A 14,254-nucleotide genomic window follows, 5' to 3' on the forward strand; every position below is an offset into this window, starting at 1 on the left:
CAAGGCTCAGTACTAGGACCGTTGCTTTTCACTCTGTACATGCTACCCTTGGGGGATATCATTAGGAAGCATGGTGTTAGTTTTCATTGTTACGCTGATGATACTCAGCTCTATATTTCTTCGCGCCCTGACGAAACTTACCAATTTGCTAAATTAACAATGTATAGCTGATATAAAAAAACTGGATGACTAGTAATTTCCTACTACTAAATTCAGAAAAAACAGAGATTCTAATTTTTGGACCGAAAACTTCTTCACGCAATAATCTAGAATATTGTCTAACACTTGATGGCTGCTCTGTTAAGTCTTCGTCGTCAGCTAGGAACCTGGGTGTGCTCTTTGATACCAATCTTTCATTTGAAGGCCATGTTACTAGCATCTGTAAAACCGCATTCTTCCATCTTAAAAATATATCTAAACTACGACATATGCTCTCAATGAAAAATGCAGAAAAGTTAGTTCATGTGTTCATGACCTCAAGGCTAGATTACTGTAACGCTTTACTGGGTGGTTGTTTATCCTGCTTGATAAATAAACTACAGCTCGTACAAAATGCAGCAGCTAGAGTTCTTACTAGAACTAGGAAGTATGACCATATTAGCCCAGTTCTGTCATCAGTGCATTGGCTTCCTGTTAAACATCGTATAGATTTTAAAATCTTGCTAATTACTTACAAAGCACTAAATGGTTTAGCTCCCCAGTACCTGAGTGAGCTCTTAATGCATTATAGTCATTCACGTTTATTGCGATCTCAGAATTCAGGCCAGCTGATAATACCTAGAAAATCAAAAATCAACCGCAGGCGGTAGATGCTTCTCCTATTTGGCACCTAAACTCTGGAACAATCTTCCTAGCATTGTTCGAGATGCAGACACACTCTGTCAGTTTAAATCTAGACTAAAAACGCATCTCTTTAACCTGGCATACACATAACACATTATCAATTTATATTTTCAAATCCGTTAAAGGATTATTAGGCTGCATAAATTAGGTCAGCCGGAACCGGGAACACTTCCTATAAAACCAGATGTACTCGTTACATCAGAAAAAGATGCCATCTACGCTAATATTAGTCTTTCTATTTATCCCAAGGTTTACCGTAGTCAACCGGATCCAGGCCGTATCCAGCTGAGACCAAGGACCAGCGCCATGACATGACCACAACGCAGCCCTGAAGTATCAGCAGAGATCGAGTCGACTAGATCATCCATGGTGAAGACATCATCAACACAACAGCCAGTGCCACAGTTCCTCAACAAACCGTTCATACCGGCGTGATGAATACGATCCTCAACTGGATGGAACTGAAATAAATACTTTGATTGTTGTGATCCTATCAGACTTATGATAGCAAACTGAATCGTAACAAAGCACTGTTCGCCAGAGGAGAACTGGCCCCCCGGCTAAGCCTGGTTTCTCCCAAGGTTTTTTTCTCCATTTTAACACCTATTTGCCACTTGTTTGCCACCTGATGTCACCTGATGGAGTTTGGGTTCCTTGCCGCTGTCGCCTTTGGCTTGCTTAGTTGGGGACACTTGACATTTGACTTGTCATTTGATATTCAACAGTATTCTTGACATTTATTCAACAGTGCTTCTGATCTGCCTGCATTGACACTATTCTTTAAGAGCTACTGTGCAGCCAAAATCTATGTACCAGTTATCAATGTAAAGCTGCTTTGACACAATCTGCATTGTAAAAAGCGTTATATAAATAAAGGTGACTTGACTTGAATGAATGACTTTGACTCACTCATAAAAACAGTGACTTGCTGCCACCTACTGGCGGTTTTAGTTTAATATTTAAAAGTTTTACTTAGTTTTACAATCGTTGCATATTTCTCTATTGAACATTTTTATATAAACTTTATTTATTTTATAAAGTTATTCATAAAGGTAAAAATATGGACTGGAAAATCAATTTAGGGGGCAAATATTGTCCCTTAATGGTAAAGGTGTGACTGCAGTCTAAGTGGAAGAAAGGGGGTACGCAGAAGGATGGTAATCCCTTCAGGGGGTACTCCAAACTAAAAGGTTTGTGAACCACTGCACTAGCCTACTTGTAACTCCTTGATTTAGGCTGGAGGTGTCAGTTGTTGACTGCTGAAATGAAGCCCAGAAATAATTAGAATGTCAAATCATCTTAATTGAAGAAAAGGTGCAACACTCACTCTAGAAGAAAAAAAAGTTTGTAACATACCATAGTCTATTTCCTGATTAAAGGGTTAGTTCACCCAAAAACGAAAATTCTGTCATAATTTACTCACCCTCATGTTGTTCCAAACCTGTATAAATTTATTTGTTCTGCTGAACACACAAGATATTTTAAAGAAAGTTTGTGACCAGGCCACTTTGAGGTACCACTGACTTCCATAGTAGGTTTAAAAAAAAAAATAAAAAAAAACCTATGGAAAACAATGGTGAACAAGAACTGTTCAGTTTCCCAGATTCTTCAAAATATTTTCCTTTGTGTTCAACAGAACAAAGTAATTAATTCAGGTTTGGAACAACCTGAGGGTGAGTAAATGATTACAGATTTTATTTTTTTTTTTTTGGTGAACTATCCCTTTAAGCCCTTTCCCTGGATCTATGATAGGGCTGAACGATTTTGGAAAATCTAATTGCGATTTATTTATTTTTTTAACCAATATTGCGATTGCGATTTAATATGCAATTATTTTTAATCTCTTTATCTTCTGTATTATTAAGCAATAAATCATTATATAGTTGGAGTGGGAATCTTTAGACACCTCACGATACGATACGATTCTGGGAGTCACAGTCTGATTCCAAAATGATTCTTGATCTATACTTTTTTTCCTTATTAAAATAACTTTTTTTATATTATAAGTGCTTTTTAAAATAATTACACATTAAACAATTTAATTAAAACAATTACATGTTAAGAATTTTAAATATATAAACTAATATAGCTAATAATACCTAATATAAACAAATGCTAGTAAATAAGAGGAAAAAACATTACAAGCAATAAACAAAGAGTGCTTTCAGTATTTGAATGTTTTCCTTTCAGGAGCTGTATTCAAACTAATGCACAGATCTCTTTTGAAATATAAGATGTGGTTTGTCCTGTCTGTTTAATCACTTAAGAGATAACTGACTTTTTTTTTACATTAATTTCATGTCATAAAACCATTTTGAGAAGCAAGTAGCCTATTTTTAACCACTTACACAGAGTCGCACACAGCCGCATGCGCAAGCGCTCTTCACAAAGCGCACGTCAGAATTTGATATTGAAAGCAGCCTTCTGTCAATGAGTTTCCTATTTTTAATACATAAGCCCACTGCATTCCAATAGACATATGCTGCCTTCGTAGAGCATTTGTAAGGTAAATACCAGCGGATAAGACCGCACACTGCAAGCATAACATCAAGTGCGCATTTCTCACAGTGCATATCCTGTGCAATGAAGCCTGCGAATGGCCTTGTAATTCACTTCAACGTTTCCGAATTTTATGAAAGATGGAAGGACCGAGTGGTGTGTGTGTTCTTGTAAACCAAATGGCTTAAAGCCTCAGAAACGGTTGATATCAGCATGTTTGACCAGCCCCTACTGGAGCCAATCACCACTCCGGATCTTGCCAGTATTATACATTGACGTCAGAATCCGTGATTTTGCTCTGACTTTGCTTTTCAAACTGGAAGACAGAAAATGCTCTGAAAAATGCAAAAATAACAAATTTCAACTTTAGAATAAAATGAATGAGTACCTTTAGTGTTTTCAATGATGTGCAGCCTATACATATCTGTTCACATCTCAAAAAATGTGTTCTGGGGTTTCATGACCCTTTAAAGGATAAGAAATCTATTAGGCCTCGTCTTTTTCTGAGTTTGAATAAAGTAAGTGTATAGAGCCAGTTCATTTGTTGGGCACTGACAATATAGTTTTATATAACTAGTTTAATTAAATAAAAAAAAAGACCTACAAATATAAAAAGACCTTAAGATAAATACTGGACTTCAATTTGGAGCTTCAAAAGATAACTTTGCACTCATTTCAAAGTGACCTATGACATCCTATGACTTGAAATTCATCATTTAAATTATATCATGGATGTGGCTGTTGTGGTACACAGTCATAGTGGCTGTAGTAAATGTGGCATATTCAAACGACTTTGACATAGTTCTTTTACATTTACCCAGTTTAAATTCATACTGCCTGCTGTGCGCAGTTGCCCTAAAACCACCGAGGTGGCGTTGCCACCGGGCTTGGGCCCATCATCGCTGCTTGCAGCTGTATTTATTTATTTATTTTTAAACTTTTGGGCACTTTTGGGGCCCTTAACATGCTCGAAAACTCTTAAACTTTGCACACACATTGGAGTCGTTGGCCATCAGGGCCAGGCAGAAGCTGGTACCCAGGCATAGTGGGGGGGCTCAATAGTGCCCCTTTGAAAGGGGTCCAAAAACGTGGTCCATATATCAAACATGCTTACACGTATTAGTATGAAACTCAGTACACATATAGACCTCATCAGGCCGAACAAATTTCGTGCTCCAAGTTATTCGCTATCTCAACAGGAAGTCAGCTATTATGGATTGTTTGAAAAATGCATGCTCTGGAATTTGATATATTCCTCCTAGTTGATTAATCCAATCATCACCAAACTTGGTCAGCATGAAGTCAAGACATTGAGGATGCTAAACCGTGAGTGGATTTTTGATATCTTGAATGGTTTGGCCATGGCAAGGCAAAGAATTTATGGTGAGAAAAGTGAAAAAGGAAGTGTTTGATTGACATTGATTGATTTTTATGAAACTTCAGCTGTGTGTTCTTTGAAGTCATAGCACCACCAACTGGCAGAAGGAAGTGTGTCAATTTCAAAAGTGCTTTGAAATCCCCATCTTAATTTTCACACATCACATCTTACAGTAACACAACGTCCGCCATTGTTGATGAAAGGCTTGTTCGAGATGCATTGGAGTTGCTTGGACCGATCAGTGTGTAACATGCTTTGATGTCATACAGTGGTGTGAAAAACTGTTTGCCCCCTTCCTGATTTTTTATTTGTTTGCATGTTTGTCACACTTTAATGTTTCAGATCATCAAACAAATTTAAATAGTAATCAAAGATAAAACAAATAAACAACATGCAGTTTTTAAATGAAGGTTTTTATAATGAAGGGAAAACAAAATCCAAACCCACATGGCCCTGTGTGAAAAAGTGCTTGCCCCCTAATCCTAATAACTGGTTAGGTCACCCTTAGCAGCAACAACTGCAATCAAGCGTTTGCGATAACTTGCAGGGAGGAATTTTGGCCCACTCATCTTTGCAGAATTGTTGTAATTCAGCCACATTGGAGGGTTTGAGCATGAACCGCCTTTTTAAGGTCATGCCACAGCATCTCTATAGGATTGAAGTCAGGACTTTGACTAGGCCACTCCAAAGTCTTCATTTTGTTTTTCTTTAGCCATTCAGAGGTGGACTTGCTGGTGTGTTTTGGATCATTGTTCTGCTGCAGAACCCAAGTTCGCTTCAGCTTGAGGTCAGGAACAGATGGCCGGACATTGTCCTTCAGGATTTTTTTTGGTAGACAGCAGAATTCATGGTTCCATTTATTATTAAGTCTTCCAGGTCCTGAAGCAGCAAAACAGCCCCAGACCATCACACTACCACCACCATATTTTACTGTTGGTATGATGTTCTTTTTCTGAAATGCTGTGTTACTTTTACGCCAGACGTAATGGGACACACACCTTCCCAAAAGTTCAACTTTTGTCTCTTCAGTCCACAGAGTATTTTCCCAAAAGTCTTGGGGATCATCAAGATGTTTTCTGGCAAAACTGAGATGAGCCTTTATGTTCTTTTTGCTCAGCAGCAGTTTTTGTCTTGGATCTCTGCCATGCAGGCCATTTTTGCCCAGTCTCTTTGGAGTCATGAACACTGACCTTAACTGAGGCAAGTGAGGCCTGCAGTTCGTTGGATGTTGTCGTGGGGTCTTTTGTGACCTCTTGGATGAGTCATCACTGCGCTCTTGGGGTAATTTTGGTCAGCCGGCCACTCCTGGGAAGGTTCACCATTGTTCCATGTTTTCACCATTTGTGGATAATGGCTCTCACTGTGGTTCGCTGGTGTCCCAAAGCTTTAGAAATGGCTTTATAACCTTTTCCAGACTGATAGATATCAATTACTTTCTCATTTGTTCCTGAATTTCTTTGGATCTCAACATGATGTGTAGCTTTTGAGGATCTTTTGGTCTACTTCACTTTGTCAGACAGGTCCTATTTAAGCGATTTCTGGATTGTGAACAGGTGTGGCAGTAATCAGGCCTGTGTTTACTTGTGTTATCTTTGATTAATATTTAAATTTGTTTGATGATCTGAAACATGGAAGTGTGACAAACATGCAAAAAAAAAAAAAAAAAAATTCAGGGAGGTGGTACACACTTTTTCACACCACTGTATGTGCCGATCGGTCTGCGAGAAGCCAATGCATCTCGAACAAGCTTGGTGTGTTAATGTTTGGAGCTGTTAGTTTTACCTACAGTCAATTTGCTTCAAACTTCATCAGAATAATGTCAAGACATGGTGAATGTAGACCTGTGAGAAGATATTTGATATTTTAAACAAAATCAAACTTCAATATTTGTTTTGGGTGCTTTTGAGACTCGGCATACTTCAAATTGTATCAGAGATGTCAGCTAGTAGACATGGGCCAAGCCTTAGAAACGGGTGGGGAGGAGGGGCTCTATAGCACCACCTTTTGACAAAAGTGGGGGGTTAGTTTTACCTACAGTCACCAAACTCAGTACATATATCAAACTCATCAATCATTCTAATTTACAGTCATTAGCTCCGACCAACGGGACATCGGCTATTTTGGTTTGAATGTAGATTTTTAAAAAAAAAATCAGGCTCTGAATTTTAAACTACTACTCTTATACAATTTTTTTGATTTTTTTATACAATTCAGACCAAACTTTTTTAATATGGTGCTTAGACACTGAAGATATTAAATTGTGAATGGATTTTAGATCTCTTGAATGGTGTTGCCATGGCAAGAGATTAAATAATGTCAAAAAAGTGAAACCGGAAGAGTCTCATATCTTCTAAACCAGGGGTCTCAACTTAACCCTCTACCGCATACAGGGAGTGCAGAATTATTAGGCAAGTTGATTTTCTGATCATATTTTTTTCCCAAGCACATTTTACCAATTCCAATCCACATCAATCTTAATAACTACTATTAATATTGTTTTTAATCATTTATAAGTGATATATAATTGTTCATGAAGGCTGGAAATGAAAAATGCCTTATATTCAGGTGTGCAGAATTATTAGGCAAGTTTTCTTTTACAGGCAAAATGAGCCAAAAAAGAGATTTAACTCAGACTGAAAAGTCAAAAATTATTAAATACTCATGAGAAGGACGCAATACTAATGCAATACTAGAAATTGCAAAGTTAAAGCATGACCAAGGGACAGCAAAATGCTCATTGGGTCAGCGGGGTCAGACAACAACAGGTGGAAAAGAAAAGACACATGTTAACTGCAAAATAATTAAGAATTAAGGTGAAGAATTAAGTGTGAAACCATCAGGAACCCTTTAGTCTCCAGCGCCACCATTTTCCAGAGCTGCAACCTACCTGGAGTCTCCAGAAGTGCAAGGTGTTAGGATCTCAGAGACTTAGGTTAGCTAAAGAATCCTAAAAAATGACCTGCACTTGATAAGAATCACAAGCTGAAGTGTTATAAAATACATGAAGACTGGGTTTTAATAGGGCTTATAGACAGACAGATTGAGAGTGACTCCTGAAGGACCAGCACCACATCCTCTTGTACCACTGTTTGAAGAATTTATCCAGAATCTGGCAGTAAGGTGTGGGAGTTTACTTTTAGTCCATCTCTTATCCTGAAATGTCTGTCTTGCAGAGATGGACTAAAAATGATCTTCCAAAACTTACTGCCAGATTCTGGAAGATAAATTCTTCAAACAGTGGTACAAGAGGATGTGGTGCTGGTCCTTCAGGAGTCACTCTCAAGCTGTCTGTTTATAAGGCCTATAAAAACCCAGTCTTCATGTATTTTATAACACTTCAGCTTGTGATTCTTATCAAGTGCGGGTCATTTTTTAGGATTCTTTAGCTAACCTAAGTCTCTGAGATCCTGAGACCTTGCACTTCTGGAGACTCCAGGTAGGTTGCAGTTCTGGAAAATGGTGGCGCTGGAGACTAAAGGGTTCCTGATGGTTTCACACATAATTCTTAATTATTTTGCAGTTAACGTGTCTTTTCTTTTCCACCTGTTTTTGTCTGACCCCGCTGACCCAATGAGCATTTTGCTGTCCCTTGGTCATGCTTTAACTTTGCAATTTCTAGTATTGCATTAGTATTGCGTCCTTCTCATGAGTATTTAATAATTTTTGACTTTTCAGTCTGAGTTAAATCTCTTTTTTGGCTCATTTTGCCTGTAAAAGAAAACTTGCCTAATAATTCTGCACACCTGAATATAAGGCATTTTTCATTTCCAGCCTTCATGAACAATTATATATCACTTATAAATGATTAAAAACAATATTAATAGTAGTTATTAAGATTGATGTGGATTGGAATTGGTAAAATGTGCTTGGGAAAAAAATATGATCAGAAAATCAACTTGCCTAATAATTCTGCACTCCCTGTAGTGTTGCCATATGGCAACATACACTTTGTGTTCATTTCCTTGCCACTGTCTCTTTAACACAACATTCTCGTTTTTTTTGTTGGTAAGAGAAGACCTTAGTTTAGCCAATAATGTGCTTTGGTTAAATCACATGACATGTAATTTTTTTCTGTGGCGCGATTTTCTGACAGACTGCTGTCTCTTTTATGTAGTTGCTGAAAGCAAATTAAAATGTCAGTAACAAACAAGGACCCGCCCATGTCACATTCACAAAAAAATTGCTAACATCATCTCAGGTAAGTTATGATAACATATTCACCACTCAAAAAAAAATTATGAAATTAGTTTTTGGTAAATCGATAAAATGTCTGTGTTGCCATATGGCAACTCTGTGCAATAATGGAATGGCATTATTATAATAGGTTAGATAGCTAGCAAAGGCCAGCTGCAGTCTGTTAAGCTGTAACAACAACAACATTAATGCTAGTGATATAATGTTGATTAGTCGTATGTCAAGGACTGCCATGGCATTTATATTATGGATTAAAGACCTGCCACCACAGTCAGTATACTGGCCCAGACCAACCACTGCCTACCATTGTGTCTCAAAAAGGCAGGTGCAAGTGGATGTAAGTGTATTGTTAGGGTGAAGTGCACCAAATGTGATGTGTACATGTGTCTCACCTCTGAAAAAAAAATGCTTTTTGAACTTTCATACAGAAAAAAAGGTGAAGTTTCAAGGATTATGGGGGGTTCATGTTCATAACCTTCCTCTCATAAGATTGCGTAATGTTGAATTTTCATGAACTACAATATTTTTGGTTTTATGTCAGTGTTTTATGATACATGATGAACAGTATTAGATTTGTTTTTAACTGTCTACATTTGCAATTTAAATATTCACGAAAAACGTAATGAAATTCAAAGAATATAAAGCATTATTCAACAAAATAATAAATTCCATAAATAAAAGCACAAGATGTTGGAAAATAAGTATAAGGTGTTGTTTATATTTACTGCTAAAGCTTATAATAGCATCAATTTATTCAATACAAACAACATTTCTGAGGAAAAATATTAACTATATACACTTACACTTATTTTAAGTTATTTCCACTATTGCGCGTTGTTGCCATATGGCAACATATCATAAAGTACCTTAAAATAATATTTTTTTCCCAAAATTTTTTTACAGCACTTCAAGTTAAGCCATTCTAAGAAAAGAAAAAGGGCCCTATTTTAACGATCTAAACGCAAGGTGTAAAGCGCACGGCGCAGGTGCACTCAGGGCGTGTCCAAATCCACTTTTGCTATTTTAACGACGGAAAAACGGTCCGTGCGCCAGGCCGCATTTTTGAAATGGGTTGTCCCTATTCTCTTAATGAGTAATGGGCGTAACGTTCAATAAACCAATCAGAGTGTCATCTCCCATTCCCTTTAAGAGCGAGATGCGCTCGCGCCATGGCGGATTGCTATTTACATGGCGGAAGTTGTTGGCGGAAAAGCTGAACGCTTTTCAAGCGAAGAAACCGATCTGCTCGTGCGCAAAGTTAAAGCGGGCTTGCAAATGCAGGCTTTCAAATAGCTCCGCGCGATGAGTCAGTTAATATATATGTGTGTGTATTGGCACGATTGTTCAATTAATTAGCCAATTTCGTTCATCATTATAAGTAGTAATAGGCTGAATTGAAAATAGGTAGCCTAATTCTAATACACGCAATGACTATTCATCATTACATTTTTATATTTTTTTAGCCTACACAATAATATTCTTTTACACTGTAATCCTTTTGTTTTTAATATTTGGCATGTTTGTGTGATGCGCATCCCTGTGTGTAATAAGCAAAGTCAACGCGCACTGTGGACGCGCCCAGAGGCGCAGTTTCTACCAACGCGCTCTAACAAAAAAAATATTGCGCCATTGACTTTAGACTTTAGACCAGGGGCCCGTTCTTCGTACGTCGCTAACTCAGTTAGCTGGAGTTGATTGTTGACGATTTGGCATGATCTTGGATCGTTTGGTTCTTCGAAGCTCATCCTAGTCTTGCTGTCATAGCAACAGGTCCGTAAGCTCAAACCTGCTCGGGAGCAGGCTTATTTCATGTAAACAGGATTAGATTGCATCTTTTTAAGCGGAGGTGATGTTTAAAGTCTGTCCCAGCCTCTGCTACTTTCCCACAAGAGTACCCTAATGTAAACCAGGGACAATAATAATGATTTAAAAATAAATTTGCAAATAACACTATAATGCCATGTAGTGTCATAATATAGACACCGACAGTTTTACTCTGTGAGAGATTCATTCGTGAGGGAATAATTACGTAATATTTTTTATTGAAGTTTTACACACATGATGTACAGATATCTATGCCATACATGTATTTGTGCATTTGAACCGCGACATATATTATGGGAGTGGCTTGATGAAGCGCAGGAGATGCAGATAACTTGATCTTGACCCTTAAGAAACTTTAATTAATGTTGTCAAATATGCTTCAAAGGTAAATTAGTTGCTAATTACAACATTGAAATAAAAAATTGGATGTACAAATAACAGTAATTGTGAATATAGCCTAAATAATTGGGTAATCATGTAAAAAAAAAAAAAAAAATTGTGCACATTTCATTTATCTAACATTTATGTCGTTCTTCTGTCATTTATTCGCTTGGCTGTTTCCTTATAAATGTCTAGAAATTCGTCAAGTTTTTCGTCAGGTGTCTTTTCTCATTCTATGATGTCATTACGTTGCCGTCTTGACTCCAGCCAATCGCTGCATTGCTGATCAATGTTTCTACTATCGATACATATCCCCTTTTAAGCCAACACATGAACGCGCAATTATCTCAGATAACTCAATCCAGCGATACTAATCATACACAACAGGTGTGTTCGAAGAACCCAATTAGCCGGATCATGATTAGCACGATGATATCATCTTGGATGTGTCATTTGATCTCGGATGTAATAAGCGACGTACGAAGAACGGGCCCCAGGTTTGAGTTGGTCTATGGCGCAGTCTATTTTCAGCTCCTTAAAATAGCAATGCGCCGGCAATGCGCCTGAACACACCTATTTTTTAGACCAGCACGCCCATGGGTGCACTAACTGGCGCAAATGCATTTACTAATTTAAGGACGTGGCGCTGAACGGGAAAATGCGAACGGCGCCGGACGCAAACTAGCAAACACACTTGCGCTGCGCCTTGCGTCGCATTACGCCGGGTGTATTATAGGGCCCAAAGAGTCAAATTTTTTTTTTATAAATTTATCATAATGCGTGCAGTAGAGGGTTAAAAGGGGGCCAGATTCGATGATGTGGACACATCTGGCGGTCAGTTCCTTTTCTATTATATATATATATATATATATATATATATATATATATATATATATATATATATATATATATATATATATATATATATATATATATATATTTTTTTTTTTTTTTTTTTTTAATATATATTTTTATATACAGGTCCTTCTAAAAAAATTAGCATATTGTGATAAAAGTTCATTATTTTCCATAATGTAATGATAAAAATTAAACTTTCATATATTTTAGATTCATTGCACACCAACTGGAATATTTCAGGTCTTTTATTGTTTTAATACTGATGATTTTGGCATACAGCTCATGAAAACCCAAAATTCTCAAAAAATCTAAAAAAATTAGCATATCATGAAAAGGTTCTCTAAACGAGCTATTAACCTAATCATCTGAATCAACTAATTAACTCTAAACACCTGCAAAAGATTCCTGAGGCTTTTAAAAACTCCCAGCCTGGTTCATTACTCAAAACTGCAATCATGGGTAAGACTGCCAACCTGACTGCTGTCCAGAAGGCCATCATTGACACCCTCAAGCGAGAGGGTAAGACACAGAAAGAAATTTCTGAACGAATAGGCTGTTCCCAGAGTGCTGTATCAAGGCACCTCAGTGGGAAGTCTGTGGGAAGGAAAAAGTGTGGCAAAAAACGCTGCACAACGAGAAGAGGTGACCGGACCCTGAGGAAGATTGTGGAGAAGGACCGATTCCAGACCTCGGGGGACCTGCGGAAGCAGTGGACTGAGTCTGGAGTAGAAACATCCAGAGCCACCGTGCACAGGTGTGTGCAGGAAATGGGCTACAGTTGCCGCATTCCCCAGGTCAAGCCACTTTTGAACCAGAAACAGCGGCAGAAGCGCCTGACCTGGGCTACAGAGAAGCAGCACTGGACTGTTGCTCAGTTTTGCATGTCATTCGGAAATCAAGGTGCCAGAGTCTGGAGGAAGACTGGGGAGAAGGAAATGCCAAAATGCCTGAAGTCCAGTGTCAAGTACCCACAGTCAGTGATGGTCTGGGTGCCATGTCAGCTGCTGGTGTTGGTCCACTGTGTTTTATCAAGCGCAGGGTCAATGCAGCTAGCTATCAGGAGATTTTGGAGCACTTCATCCTTCCATCTGCTGAAAAGCTTTATGGAGATGAAGATTTCGTTTTTCAGCACGACCTGGCACCTGCTCACAGTGCCAAAACCACTGGTAAATGTGTAAGGACTTAGCCTATTTATTAGCTCAATTTAATTGTTACAGGGAATAAGAATTGAATCAACTGTAAATGATTCACTGTAAATGATTCAGAATTAATATTTAACACTCCAATTATTCGTCCAGCGAAAATTGAGGTTAGAGTATTTTACCAATTCTGGATAAAATATTCTGCGGCCAACAGTAACAATATTTTATTATGATTATTGTTATTATTGTAATTATTATATTATAAGCAAGAGGTAACTTGATCTTTTATGTTTAAGGCAGTAATTTGACACACAGCACAAGAAACTCGTATATGTGAAAATCAAAACAAGGTTTATTGACTACTTCTAATGATTACAAGAAACTAAGGCTAAACACACACACACACACACACACACACACACACATACATACATGCACACACGTTCGCGGAGTTGATATGAGTCATGAAAAGTCCCAAGTTCAGTGCTAACTTAACTCATAACCTGAGGAAAATCACAAAAGCAGAGCTTTGGCTTGATTCTTTAGGTTTAAAGGAGTTTCACCAGTTTCCAGCAAGAGAGAGAGAAGTTTGCTTGTACCTGCGTTTGCTCTGACAGCTGAGGTAATCGGGTTGTTCCGTGACTCGTGTACAGCGGAATCCCGTTCTGGATTGGCTGTCTTTCAGGTGACGTCTTCTCGGGAAAGCCCTGTGGGTTGCGCGGAAGCTTTGAAGGATGTTGCTGGCTGGTGCAACTGTTCTGAGCGTCTGGCTTGAGCGGCTCTCTTCTTGGGAGACTTTGGTCAGATATTTCACTAAGTGTTTTGGAGTCTGGATGTGACGGCTGTTGAATGATCAGCGGCGCGGCTCGTGGTTGAGGAAATGGATGGAAAATCAGCCCCGGTCAATCAGTTCTCAATGACCCATGCGACTTTTCCGCTGTGGTCAAAGTAGCGGTGCTTCGGCTACCGGGCTTCCACGACTGTGCTTCAGTCCGACTTCTGACCGATTTCTGACCGATTTCGAGCGCTTTCTGACCTATTTCTGACTTTAGCTTGTTCGGACAGCATAGTTTTAAAGGAGCAATTTTGGCTCCATCCTTCAGATGCGATCCTCCAATGAGACGTTGCTACGGAG

The 14,254-nt window shown here is 38.3% G+C and overlaps 1 protein-coding gene across 7 annotated transcripts in view; it reads right to left on the reverse strand.

Annotated features, from left to right (window-relative positions):
- The window catches only part of psip1a (PC4 and SFRS1 interacting protein 1a), a 150,930-nt gene that overhangs the window by 82,838 nt on the left and 53,838 nt on the right, over nt 1-14,254 (reverse strand). For 2 of the 7 annotated variants that reach the window (XM_048188363.1, XM_048188362.1), the window contains exon 2: nt 4,790-4,794. The exons of the other annotated variants lie outside the window; for them this stretch is intronic. The gene's annotated coding sequence lies outside the window, so the exon portion shown is untranslated. The remainder of the gene's footprint in view (nt 1-4,789; nt 4,795-14,254) is intronic. 7 annotated transcript variants of the gene reach the window in all.

The sequence above is a fragment of the Megalobrama amblycephala genome, linkage group LG4 (genome assembly GCF_018812025.1).
Source record: "Megalobrama amblycephala isolate DHTTF-2021 linkage group LG4, ASM1881202v1, whole genome shotgun sequence".
Classification (NCBI taxonomy): domain Eukaryota; kingdom Metazoa; phylum Chordata; class Actinopteri; order Cypriniformes; family Xenocyprididae; genus Megalobrama; species Megalobrama amblycephala.